Source organism: Peromyscus maniculatus, chromosome X (genome assembly GCF_049852395.1).
Source record: "Peromyscus maniculatus bairdii isolate BWxNUB_F1_BW_parent chromosome X, HU_Pman_BW_mat_3.1, whole genome shotgun sequence".
Classification (NCBI taxonomy): domain Eukaryota; kingdom Metazoa; phylum Chordata; class Mammalia; order Rodentia; family Cricetidae; genus Peromyscus; species Peromyscus maniculatus.
Window position 1 is genome coordinate 80699685 of NC_134875.1, and position 26374 is coordinate 80726058.

At 41.5% G+C, this 26374-nt stretch overlaps 1 protein-coding gene across 6 annotated transcripts in view; it reads left to right on the plus strand.

The window, feature by feature from the left end:
* The window catches only part of Magee2 (MAGE family member E2), a 195622-nt gene that overhangs the window by 39759 nt on the left and 129489 nt on the right, over window positions 1-26374 (plus strand). The window contains exons 9-10 of one of the 6 annotated variants that reach the window (XR_013047994.1): window positions 11624-11725; window positions 16742-26014. The exons of 4 other annotated variants lie outside the window; for them this stretch is intronic. The gene's annotated coding sequence lies outside the window, so the exon portion shown is untranslated. Of the gene's footprint in view, window positions 1-11623; window positions 11726-16741; window positions 26015-26374 lie in introns of those variants that run through there. One more of the 6 variants, XR_013047995.1, reaches the window with a different exon arrangement.

Below are 26374 nucleotides of genomic sequence, written 5' to 3' on the forward strand. Positions count from 1 at the left end.
ACATGTCTACCTGTCCAGAAAGTCTACATTTTTAAAACATTTTAAATGCCATATTCTGTAGGTCTTTGAAGTGTTTGAAGATTACCCGTCTATCTGAAATATATCTATATATACCTAGAAAAGTTAATTAACATTGCTACAAGTATGATTATCATAGATGACTAATTATTAATATATTTCTTAATTATCCATTACAATTTCAAATGAGCTGTACAAACATAATACCTTAAACAAGAGTAGAAATAAACACAGTGTAACAAAATTTAATTTATTTATTTATTTGGTTTTTCAAGACAGGGTTGCTCTATGTAGCTTTGTACTTTTCCTGGAACTCACTTTGGAGGCCAGGCTGGCCTCAAACTAACAGAGATCTGCCTGGTTTTGCCTCCCGAGTGCTGGGATTAATGGCACGCACCACCACCGTTCGGCTTAACTTTAAATTTGTGTCAATAAACTTAAATCTATATCAATGTAAAACATTTCAAACAAGTTGTTGCTCTTTAAAAGTAGGTTCATTAATCACCCTTTCATCCTATTATATCTATATCATATTCCATTTTTTCTTTAGAAAGAGATTGCATTTATAATCAACCTGTTTTAAATAAAATTATTGGTTTTTCTCTGTCCCACACCAGAGGGCTCTTCTGATTTGGGACACAAGAATCTCTTAACCTTTTAGCAATATGCCTGGGTTTACAGAAGGAGTGAGCCAATTCCATCTCCAAAGCCAGCTTGTTATTTTGGGTAATTTTGGTGTAGCTTCTCTTACTACTTCCTGCTGTTTGGGGGTGCTATATCTTATGAGGACACAAAGAAAATTTTAGGCTTATGGGGTAGTCCATGAGGCTGTATTTTCTGAGCCAGTTGCCTTGATACCGTTCTGGATGTTGGATCATCTGAGCCATGGTGTCATCAGAGACCTTTCAGGGGGTCTTGGCTGGTCAAACCTGATGTATCTTAATCTGGAACAAATCCATAGCCTCTGGCTTTCTGTGGAAACAAAAGCAGAGCCTCCTTTTCAAAGCAACACGTCCTTAGATCTAAATTTTGAAGTCAAGGTATCTATGTATTTCTTTATATAACTTTATATATTCCTTTTTCTCTCTCTTCCAAGCCTATGTGCATTTTTACACACATTGTAAAGCATTTAAAGTCTTGTTCCATCTGAATCTGTCTTATTGTGAATCTATTAGTTTAAACTGCAGCATTTGTAAGACAGAAACGGTCCCTGTGGCTGGTGACTCCGCCCACCTCAGCTTCCCAACATGGCATTTACCACCAGCTCTGGGAGCCATCAACTCTCAGAAACAGTGGTTGTATGCTTCTATCAAAGAAGTGTGTAGCCCAGAAACCTCTGGGTTTTTTTTTGTTTTGTTTTGTTTGTTTTTTGTAATAGCAAAGACTAAATCCACCATGCTGCAGGTTAATGGGCTGCTTGTAGACAGACACCTCATCCCCACCATACTGCAGGTCAAGCACACATGCCAGGAACCCACCATAGTAGCTCAAACCTGCAGGCTGCCACTACCTTGAGATAGACAACTAGGAAGCTGTTTTTAGCTCTGTTTTAGAATCTTTTTTTTCTCAGGTTTTAGGTGGAAACTCTTGCCAACCCATTGGGCGCCATTTGTAGTTGGAGTTTTCTCCAGTCCTGCCCAGCACCACGGACCCTGAAACCACTTATGAAATAATCACTCAGAAACTTAATTAAATTGCTGGGCCATTAGCTCAGGCCTACCACTGACTAGCTCTTAAACCTAACTCAGCCCATTTCTGTCGCTACGTGTTCCGTGGCTTTACCTGTAGCCTTCACATGTTGCTCCCTGGACGGCAGGCTGGCATCTCTCCTCGGCTTCCACCTTCTAGCCTCTCTTCTCTGTTTGTCCTGCCTATCCTATCCTTCCTACCTGGCTACTGGCCAATCAGTGTTTTATTTATCAATCAACCATAGCAACACCTATTATACAGGATATCCCAAAGGACAATACAGGTTCCCTAGCTGTCAATCTAGAGTCCATGGGCTCGGTTCAGTTGTCTCTGGGTTTTCCTGTCATGATTTTGACCCCCCTTGCTCATAATAATCCCTCTTCCTTCTCTTCGACTGGCCTCTTGGATCTTGGCATGGTACTCGCCTGTGGAACTCTGCATCTGCTTCCATCAGTTACTGGATGAAGGTTCTATGATAACAATTAGGGTAATCACTGTTAGTATTCTGACCCACCCCTTGGGGACCCACCCAATGTCCTCCTGATGCCATCCTACATTTCCTTTAAGAAAAAATCTCATTTGTGCTCTCTTTCTCTCTCTCCCTTTCTCTCTTCCCCTTGTTAGGATCCTGCCCTCACTCTTCGGGGTCTTGCGTCTTAAGTCATGAGTGCCAGTGACTATGTACGCGTGGCATGGCATGGTCACACAATCTGCACCTTAAAAAAGCTGGATGCGGACCCCACCCTCTCTCTCTCTCAGTTGCCTCTCTGTTCTTTCTCTGTACCCTGCTGTGCTCTGCTCCTGCCATCTTTCTCCAGGCCTGGCTCTCTTCCCTCTTATCCCCTCTTTCTTTCTAATAAAGCTCTCTGTAACTGGTAATCATGGCCATGGCTCGTGACTCATTTGTGAGGGCAGGATCCTAACACCTCCCTCCCCTTTCTGTGGGATGTTTTGTATGTTGTGAATGTGTTGCTCTGATTGGTTGATAAATAAGATGCTGATTGGCCAGTAGACAGGCAGGAAGTATAGGTGGGATAAACAGATAAGGAGAATACTGGGGAGAAGAAGGCTGAGTCAGGATTCGCCAGGCTGCCGTCCAGGGAGCAGCATGTAATGCCATACAGGAAAGCTGCGGAACATGTGGCAACATATAGATTAACAGAAATGGGCTCAGTTTAAGTGGAGGAGCTAGTCAGTGCTAGGCCTGAGCTAAAGGTCGAGCAGTTTTAATTAATATAAGCCTCTGAGTGGCTGCAGACCTGGCAGGACACAGAAAAACTTCAGCTACATCTCTCTATCTCTCTCCTTTTTCCTCCCTCCATTCCCTCTACCTTTACCCAAAAATAAACTTGCCATGTGGATGTTGCATCTGTCCTGTGAGTAACTTTCCATTGTCTGCCATGCCCACATGGCATGTCTCAACCGCCACAGGGCACCTTGGTCCAAAACGCACCAAAGTCTTCCAGGCACTGTATTATTAGTCACCAATCTGATTACAGGAGAAGGCACCCTCTTCGCTATTGCTAGGAGTCTTAGCTAGAGTCATCCTTGTGGATTCCTGGGAGTTTCCCTGGTACCAGGTTTCTCCCTGAACCCGAAATGGTCCCCTATATCAAGATAACCCTTTCATTGACCGCCCCCTCTCCTTCCCTCCTGCAATACCTTCCCAATTCCTCATGTTCCCATCACTCATCCTTTCCCTTCTAACTTCCTCCCACCACCCCCAGTTTACCCAGGAGAGTTCATCTATTTCCCCTTTCCAGGGCAAACCTTACATCCCTTTTAGGGTCCTCCTTGTTACCTACCTTCTCTGGGACTGTGGATTGTAGCCTGGTTTTCCTTTGCTTTATCTAGTATCCATTTATAAGTGAGTGCATACCTGGTTTGTCTTTCTGAGTCTGGGTTACCTCACTCAGGATATTTTCTAGTTCCATCCATTTGCCTGCAAATTTCATGATGTCATTAATTTTTTAAAGTTGAGTAATACTCCATTGTGTAAATGTTCCACATTTTCTTTATCCATTCTTTAGTTGAGGGCCATGTAGGTTGCCTCCAGGTTCTGGCTACTACAAATAATGCTGCCATAGACATAGTTGAGCAAGTGTCCTTGTATGATTGAGCTTCCTTTGAGCGTATGCCCAACAGTGGTATAGCTGGGTCTTGAGGTAGATTGATTCTCAATTTTCTAAGAAACCGCCATACTGATTTCCAAAGAGGCTGTACAAGTTTGTTCTCGTACCAGCAGTGGAGAAGTGTTCCTCTTACTCCACATCCTCTCCAACCTGAGCTGCCATCGTTGTTTTTGATCTTGGCTATTCTGATAGGTGTAAGTTGGTATTTCAGAGTCATTTTTATTTGCATTTCCCTAATGACTAAGGATGTTGAATATTTCCTTAAATGTCTTTTGGCCATTTGAGATTTTTCTGTTGAGAATTCTTGGTTTAAATCTGTACCCCATTTTTTAATTGGATTATTTGGTATTTTGATTCTAACTTCTTGAGTTGTTTATATATTTTGGAGATCATGCCTCTGTCAGATGTGGGATTAGTGAAGGTCTTTTCCCTTTTCCCATTCTGTACACTGCTGTTTTGTCTTATTGACCATGTCCTTTGCCTTACAGAAGCTTTTCAGGAAGTTGTCTCCTATGCCTATGTGTTCAAGGCTACTTCCCACTTTCTCTATCAGATTCAGTGTGACTGGATTTATGTTGAGGTCTTTGATCCACTTGGACTTGAGTTTTGTGGATGGCAATAGATATGGATCTATTTGCATTCTTCTACATGTTGACATCTAGTCATGCCAGCAACATTTGTTGAAGATGCTTTCTTTTTTCCATTGTACAATTTTGGCTTCTTTGTCAAAAATCAGGTGTTCATAGGTGTGTGGATTAATGTCAGGGTCTTCTGTTCGATTTCAGTAATCCATGTGTCTGTTTATAATGCCAATGCCAAACTGTTTTTTTTACTATATAGCTCTATAGTAGAGCTTGAAGTCAGGGATGGTGATGCCTCCAGAAGTTCCTTTATTGTATAGGATTGTACAATAGCTATCCTGGGCTTTTTGTTTTTCCATATGAAGCTTAGTATTATTCTTTCCATGTCTGTGAAGAATTGCATTGGGATTTTGATGGAGATTACTTTTGGTAAAATGGACATTTTTACTATGTTGATCCTACCTATCAAGAGCATGGGAGAGTTTTCCTTTTTCTGATATCTTCAGTTTCCTTCTTCAAAGACTTTTAAGTTCTTGTCATACAGGTCTTTCACGTGGAAGGTTAGAGTTACCCCAAAGTATTTTATATTATTTGTGGCTATTGTAAAGGATGTTGTTTCTCTAATGTCTTTCTCATCCCTTTTACCATTTGTATATAGGAGGGCTACTGTGTTTTTTTGTGGGGTTTTTTTTGTGTGTGTGTGTGTCGTTTTTTGAGTTAATCTTGTATCCTGCCACATTACTGAAGGTGTTTATCAGCTGTAGGAGTTCCCTGGTAGAATTTTTGGGGTCAATTATGTATACGATCATGCCATCTGCAAATAGCAAAAGTTTCACTTCTTCCTTTCCAATTTGTATCCCACTGATATCCTTTTGTTGTCTTATTACTCTAGCAAGAACTTCGAGTACTATATTGAATAGATATGGAGAGAGTGGCAGCCTTGTCTTATTCCTGATTTTAGTGGAATCCCTTTGAGTTTCTCTCCATTTAATTTGATGTTGGCTATCAGTTTGCTGTATGTTGCTTTTATTATGTTTAGGTATGTTCCTTGTACACCTCCAAGATCTTTATCATGAAGGTGTGTTAGATTTTCTTGAAGGCTTTTTTAACATCTAATGAGATGATGATGTGGGTTTTTTTCTTCCAGTTTGTTTATATGGTGGATTATGTTGACAGATTTTCATATGTTGAAGCACCTCTGCATTTCTGGGATGATTCCTACTTGATCATGGTGGATGAGTTTTTTGATCTGTTCTTGGATTCAGTTTGTCAGTATTTTATTGCATCAGTGTTCAGGAGTGTGGAGATGAATGGTCTTCTTAAATAAGAAATACAATTGCAGAGTTAAAAGCCCAAGAGGTCAGAGCAGTAGGTGAGAGCTGAGCTTACCCTTCACTTCCGCTGCTGTCCTTTCCCTCAGCAAGTGTGCTACTTCCTGTGTATCTGTCTTTATATAGACTTTCTGTTCTGCCTTCTCATTGGTTGTAACCCCAACCATATGACCTCCTATTCACTGCCCATCTATAGAGACCTCCAGGTCTTCTATGGTTGGTATTGAGATTAAAGGCGTGTGTCTCTATGCTGGTGGTATCAGCGAACACAGAGATCTGCCTGTCATGTGATCGGGATTAAGGGCGTGTGCTACCACTACCAGACTTCTACTATGGCTTGCTATTAGCACTGACCCCCAGGCAACTTTATTTATTAACATATGAATAAAATCACATTTTACTACAAATAAAATGTCACCATAGGAGTGAGATTGATTTGTACTTCTCTTTCTCTGTTGGGTCTTTGTGTGGTTTGGGTATCAGGGTAACTGTAGCCTCATAAAAAGAGTTTGGCAATGTTCCTGAAGTTTCTGTTGTGTGAAACTATTTGAGGAACATTGGTATTAGCTATTCTTTGAAATTCTGGTAGAATTCTGCACTGTAACCATCTGGCTCTGGGCTTTCTTTGGTTGGGAGGATTTTAATGATTGCTTCTACTTCTTTAGGATTTATAGGTCTATTTAAATTGTTTATCTGATCTTGATTTAATTTTTGGTATGTGATACCTATCCAAAAAATTGTCCATTTCTTTTAATCTTCCCATTTTGTGGAGTACAGGTTTTTGAAGCATGACCTGATGCTTCTCTGGTTTCCTGCTTCTCTGTTGTTATGTCTCCGTTTTCATTTCTGATTTTCTTAATTTGGATGCTCTCTCTCTGCCTTTTGGTTACTTTGGATAAGGGTTTGTCTATTTTGTTGATTTTTCTCAAAGAACCAACTCTTCGTTTCATTGATTCTTTGTATTGTTCTTTTTGTTTCTATTTTATTGATTTCAGCCCTCAATTTGATTATTTCCTGTTGTCTACTTCTTCTGGGTGAGTTTGGTTTATTTTGTTCTAGAGCTTTCCAGTGTGCTGTTAAGTCACTAGTGTGAGATTTCTCCATCTTGTTTATATGGGCATTTAGTACTATGAATTTTCCTCTTAGCACTGCTTTCATAGTGTCCCATAAGTTTGGGTGTGTTATGCATTCATTTTCATTGAATTCTAGGAAGTCTGTATTTTATTTCTTTATTTCTTCCTTGACCCAGTAGTGATTCAGTTGAGCATTGTTCAGTTTCCATGAGTTTGTAGGTTTTCTGTAATTTGTGGTGTTGTTGAATTCTAACGTTAAGCCATGGTGATTTGATAAGATACAGGGTGTTATTCCAAATTTTTGTATCTGTTGAGCTTTGATTTGTGACCAAGTATGTGGTCAGTTTTAGAGAAGGTTCCATGAGGTGCTGAGAAGAAGGTATATTCTTTTGTGTTTGGGTGAAATGTTCTATAGCTGTCTGTTAAATCCATTTGAGTCATAACATCTGTTAGTTATTTCTCTGTGTATCTTTGGAGCCTTTCCTGGAACTCAGGCTGTAGCCCAGGCTGGCCTCAAACTCACAGATCCACCTGCGTCTGCTTCCCGAGTGCTAGGATTAAACCTTTAGTTCGCCACCACCGCCTGGCTCCTGTTAGTTATTTTTCTGTTAAGTTTCTGTCTGGCAGATCTGTCCATTGGTGGTGGTGGGGGGCGGGGTGTTTAAGTTTCCCACTATTAGTGTGTGGGTTCTGATGTGTGATTTAAGCTTTAGTATGTTTCTTTTACAATTGTGAGTGCCCTTGTATTTGGGCATAAATGTTCAGAATTGAGATTTCATCTTGATGGACTTTTCCTGTGATGAATATGAAATATCTTTCTCCATCACTTTTGATTAATTTTAATTTGAAGTCTATTTTGTTAGATATTAGGATAGCTACACAAACCTGTTCCTTAGGTCCATTTGATTGGAAAATCTTTTCCCAAACTTTTACTCTGAGGTAATGCCTGTCTTGAAATTGAGGTGTGTTTCTTGTATGCAGCAGAAGGATGGATCCTGTTTTCGTATCCATTCTGGTAGCCTGTGTCTTTTTATTGATGAATTGAGTACATTGATATTAAGAGATATTAATGACCAGTGATTATTAATTCCTGTTATTTTTTGGTTTTTGTTGGTGGTGGTGGTGGTAGTGTGTGTGCGCGCGCGTGCGTGCGTGTGCACACGTGTGTGTTTCCCTCCTTTGGGATTGGCTGGTGTGTGATTATCTATTACCTGTGTTTTCGTGGGTGCATCTGACTTCCTTGGGTTGGAGTTTTTCTTCTAGTACTTTCTGTGGGGCTGGATTTGTGGATGGGTATTGTTTAAATCTAGTTTTGTCATAGAATATCTTGTTTTTTCTGTCTATGATGATTAAACGTTTTGCTTGGTATAGTAGTTAGGGCTGGCATCTGTGGTCTCAGTGTCTGCAAATTGTCTGTCTGGAACCTTCTGGCTTTCAGAATCTCCATTGAGAAGTCAGGTGTTATTCTGATAGGTCTGCCTATGTATGTTACTTGGCCTTTTCCTTTGCAGCTCTTACTATTCTTTCTTTATTCTGTATGTTTAATGTTTTGATTATTATGTGGCAAGGGCACTCATTTTGGTCCAGTCTATTTGGTGTTCTGTAAGCTTCTTGTATCTCCATAGGCATGTCCTTCCTTACATTGGGAAAGTTTTCTTGTATGATTTTGTTGAATACATTTTCTGTGCCTTTGAGCTGGAATTCTTCTCCTTCCTCTATCCCTATTATTCATGGTCGTTTTCATGGTGTCTCAGATTTCCTGGATATTTGTGTTAAGAATTTGTTGAATTTAACATTTTCTTTGACTGATGAGTCTGTTTCCTCTATCATATCTTCAACACCTGAGATTCTCTCTTCTATTTCTTGTATTCTGTTGGTTATGCTTGCATATGTAGTTGGGTTCATTTACACAGATTTTGCATTTCCTGAATTCTCCCAGTTTGTGTTTTCTTTATTGCCTTTATTTCAATTTTCACGTCTTGAACTGTTGCTGGAATCCTAATTGGTCTTATAATAAAAACCTGGAGCCAGATATAGGGATAAATGCTGAAAGATCAGAGGAAACAAGCCACAGCCACTTCTCACTTCACCACCTCCTCAGCTGAAAGGGGAAGATCCTGTCTCCTCCCACCTTTCTCCGCCCAGCCCTATCACTTCCTGTCTCAACCTTCCTAGTGCTGGGATTAATGGCATGTGTGTTTCCCAAATGCTGGGAGCAAAGGCATGAGATCCTGAGTGCTGGGATTAAAGGTATGTGCCACCACTGCCTGGCCTCTATGTTTAATCTAGTGGCTTGTTCTGTCCTCTGATCTTTAGGCAAATTTTATTTATTAGAGTACAAACAAAATATCACCACGTTGAACTGTTTCCTTCACCTGTTTGATTGTTTTTGGCTTTCTTTAAGCTATTTATTAATTTCTTCCAATTTTTTGTTTGTCTTGTCCTCAATTTCTTTCAGGGAATTTTTCATTTCCTCTTTAAGGGCTTCTGTCATCTTTATAAAGTCATTTTTAAGGTTGTTTTCTTCTGTTTCACCTTCATTGGGATGTTCAGGTCTTGCTGTTGTAGAATCACTAGGCTCTGGTCATGCCATATTGTTCTTTATGCCGTTGAATGTATTCTTACACTGCCTTTTACCCACTAGGTTTGGGATAACTATAGGTACCGGTGTCGATTCTTGTGATGTCTTTGTTGGATGGGTGTTTTTTCCTTTATTGTCTGTTTCCTTTATTATTTTTTTTGCCCTGAGTGGCCAAGGGTTCTGGTGATTGGCTGGTTGTGAGGCCTAGTAGGGTTGCCTCAGCTTAGGTTTATGGGGGTTTGGGTGCCTAGATCCAGCATATTGTCCAGTTCTTCTGGCTGGTGTGGGCTTTTCTTGTGCCTATGGGCTCTACTCTTCAACTGGTGTGGGTTGTGCCTATGGACTCCGTTCTTCCATCAAGTGTAGGTTTTGCCTGTGCCTGTTCTTCCCACTGTTGTAGGTGGCGTTTGTGCCTATAGGGTCTGCTGATGTTCCTGGAGAGGGCTAATCACGGGGAGACTCTTCTTCCAATTGGTGCAGGTGGCGTTTGTGCCTATAGGGTCTGCTGATGGCGCAGCGGAGGGTTGGCCAGGGGGAGGATGAAGGGTTTGGTGGGTTTGGGAGGCTGAGTTAGTTGATCTTGTAGGTTACAGAGTCCAGTGGTGGCCGCGGTGGTGGAATGACCTGCCTCAGGACTCTTACCTGCTAGCCAGCTGTTAGGGCTGAGATGGGAGAGGGAGAGAGAGGCACAGGATATGCCCGGGGCTTAGAGCCTAGAGACCGGGGCAGTTTACCTGAGAGACCAGTCACTCACCTCTTCTTCCAGTTAGTGCCGGTGGTGCTTGTGCCTCTAGGGGCTGCTGGTGTTTCTGAAAATGGTTGGCCACAGAGGGGATGATGGGTTGGGTTGGTTTGGGCAGTGGGGTGGGTCTTGCAGGCTACAGAGTCAGTCCATTGGGTGGCAGTGGTCACCTCTACTTTCTATTTTTAATTAAAGAGTTTTCTGGTTCTAGAGCTTGAATGCAGGGTCTTGCAAATGGTAGGTAAATTGGCTACTGCTGAGCAATCAGCTCTAGGTCTTATTTTTTGTTTTGTTTTTTTTTCCCTTTTAGTTAAAATTTTGTTGTTGTTGAATATATTTTAATCATTTTTTCCCCTTTTCCAACTCCTCCAGGATCCTCTCCTCTCCCTACTCACCCAACTTCATGTTTATTTCACCCCCTCAAAAGAAAAGGAAACCAAGCTGGGTGGCGGTGGTACACATCTTTAATCCCAGCACCCAGAAGGCAGGGAGATTATTGTGAGTTTGAGGCCAGTCTGGTTTACAGAGTGATGAGTTCCAAGGACAGCAAGAGTGTTAGACAGACAAACCCTGTCTCAAAAAAACCAAAGGAAAAAAAAAAAAGAAAGAAAGAAAAGAAACCAAACAAAAAAATGAAAATAACAGACCACTAAGCCCCCCCCCAAAAAAGTCAAAACAAAAGTGCCCCCTCCCCACCACACAGACACACAAAACTACCCCATGGAGTTTGTTTTAGTTGGCCAACTACTCCTGGGCACGGGGCCTGCCCTGGATTGTGGTTGATACCCGTTGGCACTCCATTGGAGAACACTCATTTTCCCTCGCCAGTAGGTATTAATTGCAAACAACTTCGTGGGTAGTGGTGAGATTCCATGTCCACTCTAACTTGACCTGTGCAGGCCCTGTGCATGCTGCAACAATCTCTGTGAGTTCATATGTTTATCAGTTCTCTTGTCTGGAAGAAGACACTGCCACTCTGGCTCTTAACATCTTTTCACCTTCTCTTCCACATAAATCATCACTGAGCCTTGAGGGGAGGTGTTTAATGAAGCCATCCCATTCAGGACTGAGTGTTACAAAGCCTCTCACTCTCTGTGCATTGTACAGTTGCGGGTCTCTGTTAATTCCCATCTATTGCAAAAAGAAGCTTCTCTAATGAGGGTTGAGGGATGCAGTGAACTATGGCTATTGCAGTACGTCATTAGGAGTATTGTATTGCTATGTTCCTTTAACAGAATGATAGTATTAGGTTTTCCCCACACCCATGACCTATCTATAGTCAGGTCTAGGCCCCTTTAGCATTGTCATTTATGGATTCCATCTCGTGTATTGGGCTTAAAATCCAATCAGAAAGTTGTTGATTATTCCCAGACATTTGTGCCACTGTTGTACCGGCATATCTTACAAGCAGGTGACTAACTGTGGTAGGGTGCAGGGTTTGTAGTTGGCGATACTGATAATACTTTTTTCCTCTAGGAGTGTGCAGAGTACCTTCCAGCACCATGAACACTAGTTAGTCAATACTAGTGAAGCTTCTAGTTGGGAACCAGCTCAAATTCTTCATGTTCCATGACATGAGTAAGTATTGTCTTCAGCAATAGAGCCTTAACATGAGGTTGTCGGGAGCAACCAAAAGCTTTCACAATAGCCTGTGAAATTTAGGGGAGGTCCATGGATCTCCTTTGGCCAGTGACTCAAAATGTAACTCATTCCTGCCTGAAGGTTTTACTTGGTAACATAAAATGTCTACTTGGGGCAGTCTCACCCCTTATATCACGAGACCATTTGAATTCCTTTCATATATGTGTATATTTTAGGAAGCTTCTCGAGTAAGTAGTGGGTTTCCATGTGTTTTTTCAAAGGCCTTTAGTGTTCGTTGTCCCTCCCGATAACCCTATTTTACCCTGTTCTCCCTTCCCCGTCACCACTTAGTCCTCCCATTCTAGTTTTCCCTTTCTCTCTCCATAATACTGTATTCTATTAATTCTTTCTTGAGAGAACCTCCTGTCCCCCTGGTCCTTTACCTAGCCTCTCTGGGGATCCAATCTTAAGTATTCAGCCTTAAACACGTACATATGAGCAACACTAAGTGGACTGAGCAGGTGTTGTTAATGCAAACATTCATGCATATGTAACAATAATAATTAAAGAATAAGCGACCATGAATCTGAGAAGGAGTCGGGAGGACTCTCAGCACTCTCTCCTGCAGTTGGAGGAGTTGGAGGATCTGAGAAGGAGAAGGGAGGACTCTCAGCACTCTCTCCTGCAGTGGGAGGAGTTGGAGGATCTGAGAAGGAGTGGGGAGGACACTCAGTACTCTCTCCTGCAGTGGGAGGAGTTGGAGGATCTGAGAAGGAGAGGGGAGGACTCTCAGCACTCTCTCCTGCAGTGGGAGGAGTTGGAGGATCTGAGAAGGAGTGGGGAGGACACTCAGTACTCTCTCCTGCAGTGGGAGGAGTTGGAGGATCTGAGAAGGAGTGGGGAGGACTCAGCACTCTCTCCTGCAGTGGGAGGAGTTGGAGGATCTGACAAGGAGTGGGGAGGACTCTCAGCACTCTCCTGCAGTGGGAGGATTTGGAGGATCTGAGAAGGAGTGGGGAGGACTCAGCACTCTCTCCTGCAGTGGGAGGAGGTGGAGGATCTGAGAAGGAGTGGGGAGGACACTCAGTACTCTCTCCTGCAGTGGGAGGAGGTGGAGGATCTGAGAAGGAGTGGGGAGGACTCTCAGCACTCTCTCCTGCAGTGGGAGGAGTTGGAGGATCTGAGAAGGAGTGGGGAGGACTCTCAGCACTCTCCTGCAGTGGGAGGAGGTGGAGGATCTGACAAGGAGTGGGGAGGACTCTCAGCACTCTCTCCTGCAGTGGGAGGAGTTGGAGGATCTGAGAAGGAGTGGGGAGGACTCTCAGCACTCTCTCCTGCAGTGGGAAGAGTTGGAGGATCTGACAAGGAGAGGGGAGGACACTCAGCACTCTCTCCTGCAGTGGGAGGAGTTGGAGGATCTGACAAGGAGTGGGGAGGACTCTCAGCACTCTCTCCTGCAGTGGGAGGAGTTGGAGGATCTGACAAGGAGTGGGGAGGACTCTCAGCACTCTCCTGCAGTGGGAGGATTTGGAGGATCTGAGAAGGAGTGGGGAGGACTCAGCACTCTCTCCTGCAGTGGGAGGAGTTAGAGGATCTGAGAAGGAGTGGGGAGGACTCTCAGCACTCTCCTGCAGTGGGAGGAGTTGGAGGTAGAGAGCAAAGGATGGAGGTGTTCTAAAGTCAGTATTTACATCTGAAATGATCAAAACTAATTTTAAAACTTGAAATTAAAATATAAAGTATTCCTATGTAAACAAAATACCATTCTGGAAGAATTTTTAGTGATGTGAACAGTACTTATCAATTTAAGATATTACATAGAAATTATAAAATATAAGTACCATCTCATTATGTGTGTGGGTTCATGTATGTGTAGTTACCTGAAGAACCTGTAGAGAAAACACTGTACAAATCCATCAGAATTGTGATGAGTGATTCTGAATTACCCCTTTCCTTCACTTGTGAATTTTCAGCAGTGATGACATACTAGTTTTATGATGAGAAAATGGTAATAATAAACTTACTTAGAGCATAAAATCACAGTAGAAAAATAAAGTACACAGACACTAATGTGAAATAGCCATAGTAAACAATGGGGAAAAAATGTTTCAATCATAATTTTTTAAGGTAGATACAGGGCTAGTGAGATGAGACAGCCAATTACAGTGCTTGTTGTCAATCCTGACAGCCTGAGCTCAACCCCTAGAACCCAAAGAATGGAAGGAGAGAACACACACACACACACACACACACACACACACACACACACATCACAATAAATGTGAATTTTTAAAAGGCAGAAAGTAATAAGATTGTGCTTTACTGTATATCAAAGTATAAATGTTTTCCAAATACATTCACATTTATTTAGTGTGCGTGCATGCATGTGTGTGCCACAGCAAGCTTGTGGAGCTCAGAGGAGGACTTGCTGGAGTTGGTTCTCCTTCCACCATGAGAGTTCCAGGGATCGAACTCCTCAGGCTTGGCATCACACACTTTTACTCACTGGGCTATCTTAGTGGCAGTAGCCCAAGTTATAAAAGATTTTCACAGCAGTTGTCAGCACTAGCCAGTCTGGATAGTGGAGCCTTTTCTTTTAGAGCACTTCAGCCATTTGTGGCAAACAAATTTTGAGGTGGGAGGGAATTTGACATAGTATTTTCTTTGTATGACAGGCTAGCCCTGAACTCCTACTGATCCTTCTGCCTCGGCTTCCCAAGTGCTGAGATTACAGCGATGTGCCAATATTTATTTTCGAAAGGCTAGGCAAGTAGTTCCTCGTCTGTCATATCGTCTGTCCTTCCATCTTCAAGATATTGTGAATCAGGGAGGAGGAGAGTCAGATATTCAGTACAGGAACTTTGCCCACTGATATCCTTGGAAGCACCCTGCTCATCTAATAGTATTTCTCAAAAAGTGGGAGTTAGCGTTGCCTAAGGAGCAGGAATAAAAGGAAAATTTTTAAAGCTGTAGGCTTAATTTATGCTGGGCTCTCCTCAACCACCAATCTCCTGTCTGTTTCAGGAGTTTATGGCTTGTTTGTTTGTTACATTGATTATTTCCCTTGTTCGATTTCTTTTGATAGAAGTTCTTACTCTAGCCCAGACTGGCCTGGAAGTTACTATGTAGTACAAACTGGTGTGGAATTTGCAGATCTTCCTTCCTCAGTCATTCAAATGCAGGAATCACAAGTATGCACCACCATGTTCAGCCAGCTAGCTGGGGAGAGATCCCTTAGAGATGTTTCCCTCCTATTATGGTACTCATTATAAACCCCACAAAACAATTCTCCACGCAGGAGATAGAAAGGAAAGGGTGACCGAGACAGAAGGAAGTAACCACCCTGCAGGGAGTTGGCCTAGTCACTCAGGGTGTCTGTGGTTTATAGCCACTGTTCTTCCTTTTGTGCAGACCCTACCAAGGAAGACAGTAGACTAGGGAAAGGACAACTGAGTTGATTTAAGGAGAACCATCTTAAATATTCTTCTAGGGGCTGGAAGACTCTGGTTAATGCTTGCTGCTCTTGCAGAGGACTTAGTTCAGTTCTGAACACCCATGTCAGGAGGCTCATAACCACCAGGGAATCCAGTGCCCTCTTCTGGATTCTGAGGGCGTCTTCACTCATGTGACATACTCACATGCATACAAAAATAAAATTAAACCTTAAAAAACTTACCAATTTGAACGGAAATAGTGACAATAGGTGCCAACCTTTATTAACACTTTGAACCAAGCACAATTCTGTAGTTGATTGTTTTTTCTCTTTTTGGGGAGGGGGGAACCCAGCTCCCAAATAAATCACTCACAGAGACTTATTCTTAATTATAAATACCTGGCCTTAACTTAGCTTGTTTCTTGCCAGCTTTTTTAAAAATTATCCCATCTACCTTTTGCCTCTGGACTTTTACCTTTCTAAATTTCTGTATACCTTTTCTTTCCTTCTTACTCCTTGTCTAGCTGGGTGGCTGGGTGGCTGGTCGGCTGGTCCCTGAAGCCTCCCTCCTCCTCTCACTCCTAGATCTCTCTTCTCAGATTTCTCCTCTATATATTCTCTCTGCCTGCCAGCCCTACCGATCTATTCTCCTGCCTTGCTATTGGCGGTTCAGTTCTTAATTTAGACCATTAGGTGTTTTAGACAGGCATAGTAACACAGCTTCACAGAGTTAAACAAATGCAACATAAACAAAAGTAACACACCTTAAAATAATATTCTCCCACACAATTTTAATGACATGCATTAACCTATTTAATTCTGAACACTCTTGTGAGATAGGTACTGCTGTTAATTCCCATTTTATACAAGAGGGAGAGAAGACATCCCAGAATCGCACATCCACTTAGTAGATTTCCCTAGGTGCTGTTCCGTTTCCCTGCAGACCCACATGTTAAAGATCTGGTGTGCAGCCTCTAGCACTGATGAGAGACAGCAGCCCTCTCAGGAAATGGAACCTAACGGGAGGAAGTTAGCTTAGTACGGGTATGGCCTTTAAGGGCATGTTGAGATTCCAGGCTCTTCCTTTCTGTCTCTCTGCTTCCCAGCTGCCACGTACTCCTGCAGTGATGTATTGTGCCACTGTAGACACAAAGCAGTGGGATCAACTGACCATGAACTGAAGCAGAGAGAAAGTCAGTCCTTCTTCTTAAGTTGATTGAGGTGTTTTGTCACAGTGACAACGCACCGAGTTAACACACCAGTCTATCGCAGGAATTCAACAGCAGCAGAACGGGGTGTCTCATTAATAGTCTCGGCTACGTTTCCTCACTGCCTCAGGCTCACTTCCTGGGAAAATGGGAATATGAGCATGTGCTGCTCAAACCAGTGGAAGGCCTTCACTTGAAACTTTTATCCGGTCTGTGACTCAAATGATAACTATAGATGTTTTGCTACTGTTGCTCCTGATGGGAGGAAATTTCATGGAACCCTTGTGGTAACCTGGATTGTATTTGCAGCTTGATTTGCTGTCTGGGCAATTCCTGCAAGTTAACTGAGTTAACTTCTTTCTCTCTTTCCAGAGCTTGGGATCAAGCTCAGAGTCTCACATCTGCCAGCAAGCACTCTACTACTGAACTGAGCCACCTCCCTAGCCCAGGCTTAGTCTTGAATAGCCACAAAATAGCCCATGGTATGGCTAAATAAACCACCATTTAATTTAGATATTTTTGCCATTTAAATTATTTTATGTAGCTGAATATATGATTTTTTTCCTTAAAGAATTCTATGTGTCTCAACATAAGACTCTTCAACCTTTATGTTATGCATAAATTCCTATTAGTTTTCAAAGTTGTTTTAATAAAAAGTTTAACTTTGAAACAGTTGTGGATTTGCAAATGGTTATGTGAATATATGTATTCTTTACCTTGTTTTTCCTAATGACAACATTTTCCAAAACAATATCACAAGCAGAAAGTGGACATTTATATAATCTCTAATCTAATCCATGTTTCTTTTCTAGTTATTTATATGTGTACTCATTTATGCATGTGTATTAGTTTAACTCTACATAATTTTATCAAGTGTGTAGGTTTGTGAATCTATGACCATCATAGTCAGGACACAGAATGTTTATCACCACAAAGACTCCTCAAATGTTCTTCTTTTATAACCATACCACTTCTGTCTCCTTATCCTCCATGCCTATCCCTAACACTTGAGAACCATAAATTTCTGGTACATCTCCAATTTTGTATTATCCAAAAGTTATATCACCACCTCTGGTCCTGCACCCCACAGCTGCCCCATATTGTCCCCCTGGCCTGAAGCCAGCACACTCTACCTCTGTGTGCTCATGTCACAGCCATGCCACACTTTCCTTCCAGATGTGAAAAAACTGCACACCTGCCCTGGCCCCTGACCCCTTCTGCCTCCACTCCAGTGTACCATAGCTTTTCCACAAGGTTGCTCTGGCTCCGGCTGGGCAAGTGACTCCACCCCTACCTACCCTGACCCCTGGCATGTTCCGTATCTGTGCACCACAGCTACCCTGTGCAATCACCAAGCCCTGGCCCCAGTAAGTGACCCTCCCATCCCAACTCTTCAGCCATTGGCCTCTGGTCTGTTTCTCCATAGCCACTCCACTCAGGCTATGTAGGAGACCTTGGTTCCACCCACACCTTAGACTCCTTATGGGTTCTGTCATCTCAAGAGTCCCCCAGGCTACCTAGCTCACAATCTCACTTTGGGATTCTCACCTGGTGGATTAAAAACCCATGCCAAAGTACAACTAACTTTGTAAATCCAGATGCCCAGGTTACAGCACAAATTAGGTAATGAAACCAATATCTAATTGTCCTCCAATCACCAATTTCTTAGTAATGTTCCCTAAAGATAATAAGTCAGAGGAAATTCAAGACACAGAATTCCAAACAACAGTTATAAACATGTTCAAAAATTTCAAAGCATTCAGAGAAGGCGCAAATAGCGAATGAACTTAAATACAACAGGAATAAAATGGTGGAAGTCCACATAAACAAAAAACAGCTAAACAGAACAATGAGGATAGTTGAATATATGGAAATTAAATTCAGTGAAGATAGAAAACAAACAAACAAAAAACAACATTGAGACAAAATGGCAAATGAACTTTAAAAGTCTGCTAAAAAGCTCAGTGGAAAGTGCCAGCAGAATGAATCACATCAAAGAATATCAGGGCTTTGAAGACAAGGTAGAGGGAGTGGAGCACTCAAAACCAGTTGAAAAGAAATCACAAACCTCAACCCTGTTGGGGGGGCGGTGGTGGAAGGGTGGGGGGTGAGCTGGTCCTACTCCTCATCTGCCATATGGTGATACGGAGTTTGGGGGGGCATTCTCCCCCCCTCACCGCCTGTGTGGACAGTTGGCCCTGGTGGTGTAGGTGTTAGTGAGCCAGCCCTGAGGGCATGAAAGCAGGAGAACCTGTCCCTGCCCCTGTCCCTTGCTCTTGCTTTATAGAATGAATTAGCCTATGACAGTGCTGGAGAGTTCACCCTTGTGATGAGGATGGAGGAGAGCTGGCAGGCTGACCAACCCTACAACTGCCCAGGCCCAGAACCAGGGCTATGAGTTGGCCCACCCCAATATCCACCCCATCTATTTATGAGCTGCTGGAGCACGTGAAGGGACCTGACCTGCAGATCCAAAGCTGCATGATCTCCATGACACAGGGCAGCAACAGGATATCCAGTGAGGGCTCAGTATATTGATGGTGTAGCAGAAACCAGAGGCCTTAAACCAGACTCATTGCAATGAACACTTGCAAGTAAAAATATAGGGACTGAAGGGTGTACTGGGTGACTCATGTGTCACACTATAGCTTCCATGATGAGATTTTTCTTGTTTTTTCTTTTAAATATTACTTTATTTTATTGGGAGGGGGAGCGTTGCAAGGGCAGAGGGCAGATAAGAAAGGATGGGGAGATAAATGGGATCAAGTTGCATGATGGGAAAGCCACTAAGAATAAATAAAAAGTTAAAAAACAAAACAAAACAAACAAACAAAAAACACCTCCCAACTCATAAGCTAAAAAAAAAAAAAGGAAGAAAGAAAAAGGGAAGTTATTGAAATCTGAGAAAAAAGTCAGAATACAAAGGCTAACCAATGCAAATAACTGCTTATTATTTGGTGAAACTTTTAAAGCCAGGAGGTCTTAGATAGACATTAACTAGTTTGCTTTCTGTTGTGATGAAACACCATGACAAAAGGCAACTTGGAGAGGAAAGGGTTATTTCTGTTTGATTGTTTTTCAAGGTTTCAATTCATTGCTACATTTTTCCTCCATATTTTGGACTTTGACCTCCAATTTACGAATGTGTACATTCACTTTGGAGACTGCCTTGTCAAGGTCTTGGATAGATGTCCTTAATTCATGCATCTGTTTAACTCTTCTATTTAACCATTACTTCTTTTGAATGGTAAGAGTACACTCGCAGTTGAGCTATCTCTATAATTTAGGATTCCCTTGTAGGGGAGTTGGTCTGTTGGTCACAGGCCATACGTGGTGGTTGTGTCAGTTTTTACATTGCTTTGTGGTGTTTTATGCATCTGTTGAAGTGGGTTCTTTTTGACTTTCCTCTTCTTCCAAGCCTATTAGGATATTCTGTTTTCTGCCTAGAGGAATATCTGGTGATACTAAGTTCAGTTAAGGGCACTAGTGAAACTTGGTGATGATTATTGAATGGGTTGCTGAAATGATCTCATCTTGACCAAAACCTTGGTGACTCCTTGGATTATGTGAACCTGCTGGAGACAGGATACGAAATTTCAGACCCAGAGCAGTCTGTCTACTATCCGGGGGTGTGGTTAGAGCTACAGCCCCAAAGTAGCCTCTGACACTACAGCAGTGTAGACTCCAGGTCCTGCAGTGACCACTGGAACCATAGAAATCAGAATCCTATACCTATGACCCCATAGACTACTGGCACCAATGCTTCAGTCTCTTAGGGGATGCTGGGCACACCGGAGCCAAAGCCCAGGCCCTGCACTCACCTTTGAAGCCACTAGAGTAGAGACCTGATCACAGGGTGCACTTTGGTCCCACAGAAGTCTGAGGCCTGGGCATTGGCTCTCTGTTGCTGCAATAGTGAAAGCATGAAATCAATGTGAAGCCCCACAGCTTCCTTTTCAGATGGCTACTCTAACTGTATAGAAGTTTACTGAACTGCATCATCTTTGGGTCTGGTTAATTTTAGTATGTGATTGTTTTAGTTGCGATTTCTGATAATAAAGCCTGTTTTAAAATATTAAAAAATAATTGGCAAAATCTCAAATAATTAACTTAATTGCATACCTTAAGGCTTTGGAAAAACAAGAACAATTCAGATCTCCAGAGAGTAGATGGGGACAAATAATTAAGAGCAGGGAAGAAATTAATGAACTAGAAATGAAAAACTACAAAGAATCAATGAAATGAAGAGTTGGTTCTTAGAAAAAAAATAAATAAGATTGACAGAGCTTTAACCAAATTAACCAAAACCAAACTAATAAAATTAGAGACAAAAGGGAGGCATTGCAACAGATGCAAATGAAGTTCAGAAAATCATAGGAACATATCTTAAAAACTTACATTCTATTCTATTAAATTGACAAATCTAAAAGTCATAAGGAATCATACTCAACTATCTACCTAAAAACATCTACAATACACATAAGTCAGTATACAAATACACATAAATACTTTAAATGAAAATTTCCCACCTTGGCTGACATTGCTTCAACACCAGACATGGAAAACCTTCTTTGAGTTGTTGGTCAGGGCTATTCAAGGGACTACCAAAACATTACAGACTATGGCTATTCCCTTGGTTGCCCCCCACCTCCCAAAGGTAGAAGATAAGTCCCTGTTGCTGAAAACACCATGCACTTTGGATGTAGAGTCCACAGGCCCCTAAGCTGGAACTGACATGAAACCTCCTTCCTGAGGACTAGCTTTCATGGTTCACAAAGTGCCGGGCAAGCTTCCAAAAGAGGGACACAACCTATAGTCTTACCCAGCTATGATGCCTGTGAACCACAACAACCTGGATGGTGCAATGACCCTACCGGTGCAGTAGTGGTACGCATACCCTTGGTGGTAACCAACAGCTCTCTAATTGGACTTAAGACCTGCTCGACAAGAGGGATATCATTCTTGGGACTAGAAAACTAGCCAGCTACTCAGAGCTAGTAAAGTCAAGGACCTTGGAGAACATACAGTTGCCACTTGACTAAGCCAGCTTAATCCCTAACAACATTCTAAATATTTGTCCTTATATCCGAAGATAAGTGTAGTCCTCACCTCTCATCATGGAAACTTCTTTTTCCAACAAAGACCATTGCTGTGGGATGTTCTGTATGTCCTGTGGGAGCCCTTCTTGGGTTCTTTGTGGCGTTACCCAGCAGGTCCGCATAGAGGATGATTAGGACCATGGGCCTGAGTGCAGGTGTCTGAGATGGTCTGCACTTGGCTGTACTGGGGGATGGTCTGTATGTCAAGTTGCTCTGATTGGTCAATAAATAAAACCTGATTGGTCGTGGCTAGGCAGGAAGTATAGGCGGGACTAACAGAGAGGAGGAATAAAAGAACAGGAAGGCAGAAGGAGACGCTGCCAGCCACTGCCAGGACAAGCAGCATGTGAAGATGCTGGTAAGCCACGAGCCGCGTGGCAAGGTATAGATTTATGGAAATGCATTACTTTAAGATATAAGAACAGTTAACAAGAAGCCTGCCACGGCCATACAGTTTGTAAGCAATATAAGTCTCTGTGTTTACTTGGTTGGGTCTGAGCGGCTGTGGGACTGGCGGGTGACAGAGATTTGTCCTGACTATGGGCAAGGCAGGAAAACTCTAGCTACAGACCATTACATAAAACCACAACCAATCAGGATGTAGAATTATAGAACCCTGTCCCAATACAATTCTGCACCAAAGGTTCAGGGATTATTGTGGAGGAGGGTGTGGAAAGATTGTAAAAGCCAGAAGAACAGGGGAGTTTGCTCTGAGATTGTGTCTCCTAAGAATGTCGGAAGCTACATGCATAAAGTCTTACCAACATGACTGCCTAAACAAGTGCTGAACAAGGACAACAGCAATAGACATGCCAGTGTGGGGGAGGGGAAGCTCAGGATGCAGCGACCCTGCACAAAGAACTATAGGCAAATAAGGAATGCCAAGAGTGGGAAAATGGTCTTCCCCAGGGAAGAAGAGCACACCAGTTGGTTATCTAATACATATATATTCTTAAATATAACCTGCCCAATCCATATAATGTTACTTGTATGTATGTTTTCAGGGCTGACTATTGGGCACAAGACAACAAATTGGTGTGTTCTTTTCTGAAAACGCCCACCTCTCCTGGTAAAAAACAAAACAAAACAAAAAAACTATACATCAAGAAAACAAACAACCCAATTAAAAATTATCTATAGAACTAAACAGAGAATTTAGCACTACCAATGGCTAGGAAACACATATGCAAAAAAAAACTGTTCAACATCCTTAGCTGTCAGGGAAATACAGAGTAAAACTGTTTTAAGATTCCATCTCACTAGTTGTCTAAGTCTTAGAAAATATTGCAGAATAGGAGGCAGGAACTAGGAGTTGGAAGATAAATAAGGTGAAGGGCTGCAAAATCCCATCCTCTACACTCAATATAACCATTGCAATGATGAACTCACAATAACTGTAATTGCCTGAATTTAGCCTACAGAAGACTGGCCCTCTCAACAGTCAGCCATAGAAGAAGGAGGGGTTCATGGACCTCTCCCCCTTAGTGCTGAACTGTTGGCTATTGACAGAGTTTGGAGAGAGGAGCAGTCCTTGTCTTCAGTTGTAACCAGCACTGGTGAGACCACCAGGCGCTAACACATAGCTTCCTACCCATGGTCATGCAGGTGGCCCTGGCTGCACTCAGTAGATTACAAACCAAACCGAGTAGACATGAATGGGAGAATGATCTGTAGGGAACAGTGGGGTAGACAGCATTGATTTGGGAAGGGTGGAGGTTAGAGTAGTCAGTATGAAAAATGTACATGTGTGAAATGTACATACTGTGAAAGCACAAATTTGATTGCTAATAAAAAGTTATAAAACCCAATTTAAAAATGGGGAACATTTTTTTTAAGTGTTTTGGTGCACATAAAGTGCAGTGGTGGCGCACACCTTTAATCCCAGCACTCAGGAGGCAGAGACAGGTGGTTCGAGGCCAGCTTGGTCTACAGAGCGAGTTCCAGGACAGCAGGGATACACAAAGAAACCCTGTCTCAACAAACAAACAAAACAACAAAGTTATATAAATGGAATCAAGAGATGGAAAGTAGTTCTAAGTAGCATTTCATGGTGTGGATATACCATAGTTTTAAAAGTCACCTAATGAAGCAGTCTGTGGTTTCTGGTTCAGAGCTCTTACGGACAGAGTTGTCATGAACATTTGCATACAGATTTTTGTGTGGATATAAGCTGTTTTTTAAATCTCTGGAATAAATGCCTAGGGGTTCAATGGCAGTGTTATATCATTGGTATGTGTTTAAACATAGTTTTTTTTTTCTTATAAGAAACTGCCAAATATTTTTGCAGAATTACTGGACCATTTTACACTCTCATCAACAATGTAAAAGTGATCCATTTCCCTACATTCTGATCAGCATTTGTTATTATTGCTTTAAGAAAACAAGTTAACCATTCCATTTATTGAGAATTCATTTATCATAGAATTCATTGCTTAGATATGTAGTATTCAGTTGTTTTTAGTACACATACAACCTTGTATATCTACTACCACAGAAAAAGAAACCCAATATTCATTTTTATCTCTTCTCTATGGACTTGCCTAGTCTAGATATACCAAATAAATGGAAATTTTATAATAGATGACCTTTTGTTTAGCTTCTTTTATTTAGAATAGAATTTTAAGGTTTGTCCACATTGTAGTTGCCTTCAAATTAGTACAGTTGCTGTACTTTTAAATTGCAGAGTTTCTTTTCATTTTCTGTTTATAATTTTAAATGATTATTTGATATGTTTGATGAAACAGGTTTCTTTTAAATATATATTTTATTCGTTCTTGGAGTATTTCACATGTGTTTTGATAATCTTCACCCCCTTCTCTGACTCCTGGATTGACCCCCACTTCCCTCCCCACCCAGTTGTGGGTCCTTAAAAAACAATCCAGTCCAATTTGTGAAAGCCCAAGTATTCTTGGACACATGGCCTTCCATTGAGCATGATTGACTTAACAGCAGCTCCATTCTTAGATAAAACTGAGTTCTCCTTTTCCAGCCGCTAGCTATTAATTCCCGATAGCTTCTTGGGTAGGGGTGGGTCCACCTTCCCTCTCCATGCTGGGATCCAGTCTGGCTTAGGCTTGCATGGGTTTTTTGCATGCTGTCGCAACCACTGTGAGTTCATATGTATAGCTGAATGAACACAATATTAAGCTGACATTTATTCCCATATACTAATATATTAATGAAGCTTTCGACCCTCATTAGAGAATTCTATTCTCAGTAGATGTGATTAACACAGAGACCCATAACTGACCATGGTGCAGAGAATCAGAGGCTGGAAATCTCTTATTCTAACATTTTCTAGATTAAATCTATGATGGTAAGGTAATATATTCCATATGATTTCCATTGTTTTATAATTAGTAGGATTTTTATGGCCCAAGATGCAATCTATGCTTCTGTATATGAGTTTCCATTCATCTGAATTCCCCATGCGTTAAATTGAGAACTAATCATTTGCAAGAGAATTCCCCATTTATTATTTCTATTTTACTCCTGTAGCTACAGTCAGAGTCTTAAGGAATGCTAATTTTCTTAAATTTCTTCTGCTTGTGTGTGTGTGTTTGGGAATGTGTGTGGAATCCACTACTAATGTGAATTTCAGGTCAAGAGAATAATTTCTTAGTTGTATTTTACATTATTGCCTGTGGGTGGTAGCAAAGTAACACAAAAAACCTGTTCCTTTTTCTTCAGCCTTTGTGTTTTAAAGAAACAGAAATGGGTGTTTTCTGCTTCTGAAAGCTGAAATACTCCCTCTGAAAATAGCCCTTTTAAATACGTTTGCCAATTTCAGACATGAAAAAGATTTATTACTTATAAGTGCCATTTACAAATGGTAGGGCAAATTTACATTTACATGTTTTTATTGGCTATTCCCCCCCCCCCCACATTTATCCTTTCATTTCTATTGTTAATTTTCCTATTTGGGGTTAATAGGAAAACTTACTGCTTTTTCTATCGTTAAAATTTTATATATATATATATATATATATATATATATATATATATATGGAAAATTAAAATATCAGGAACACTCTAAGAAAGGAAAAACAAACATATTGCCATTATTAGCATTTTAATACATTTTACCCATTCCTGTATTATTATGTGTTGGTGGGATATTTTGAGCTTAAATTATGTATTTTGTTCAGTACTTCCCAGTTTTTAAACAAAATTGATAGTGAGCCTCTATCTTACTAGATTTTTTCTGGGTATCCTTTAAAGTAAATAAAAAATGTGAAGTTTGAGATAGTGTCTGGAAAATAACAGTGGTAGAGGAAGATACTTGACACTGATCTCTGACCGCCACATGCATGTGCACGCGCGCACACACACACACACACACACACACACACACACACACACACACACACACTTTAAAATAATAAATAGGTTCGATGATGACTGAACTGGCTTTTTGGAGCCCACTCCCTATGGTGGGACACCTTGCTCATCCTCCATGCAGCAGGGAGGGGCTTGGTCCTGCCTCACCTTGATGTCAGACTTTGTTGACTCCCCATGGGAGGCCTTACTCTCTCTGAGGAGTGAATGAGGGGTGAGATGGGGGGAAGGTGGAGGGTAGTGGGAGGAGGGGAGGGAGGGAGAACTGTTGCTGGTATGTAAAGTGGAAAAAACCCCTTTTAAATAAAAATAATAATACATAGTAAGGTTTTATGTGAACTGTGATAATTAACTTAAAATCTCTATACTCGTTTGTGAAGAAGTTACATATTTAAAATAATTAGTTTTGTATGCATGTAACAACAATTGATGGAAAATGAGCCCATGAATTTGAAAGAGAGTAAGGAGGAGTAGGTATATGGGAGGGTTTGGAGGGAGGAAAATGATGTAGTTATAATCTCAAAAATAAAAGAAGTAATATAAATAAAATAATTAGTTTTCACATCCA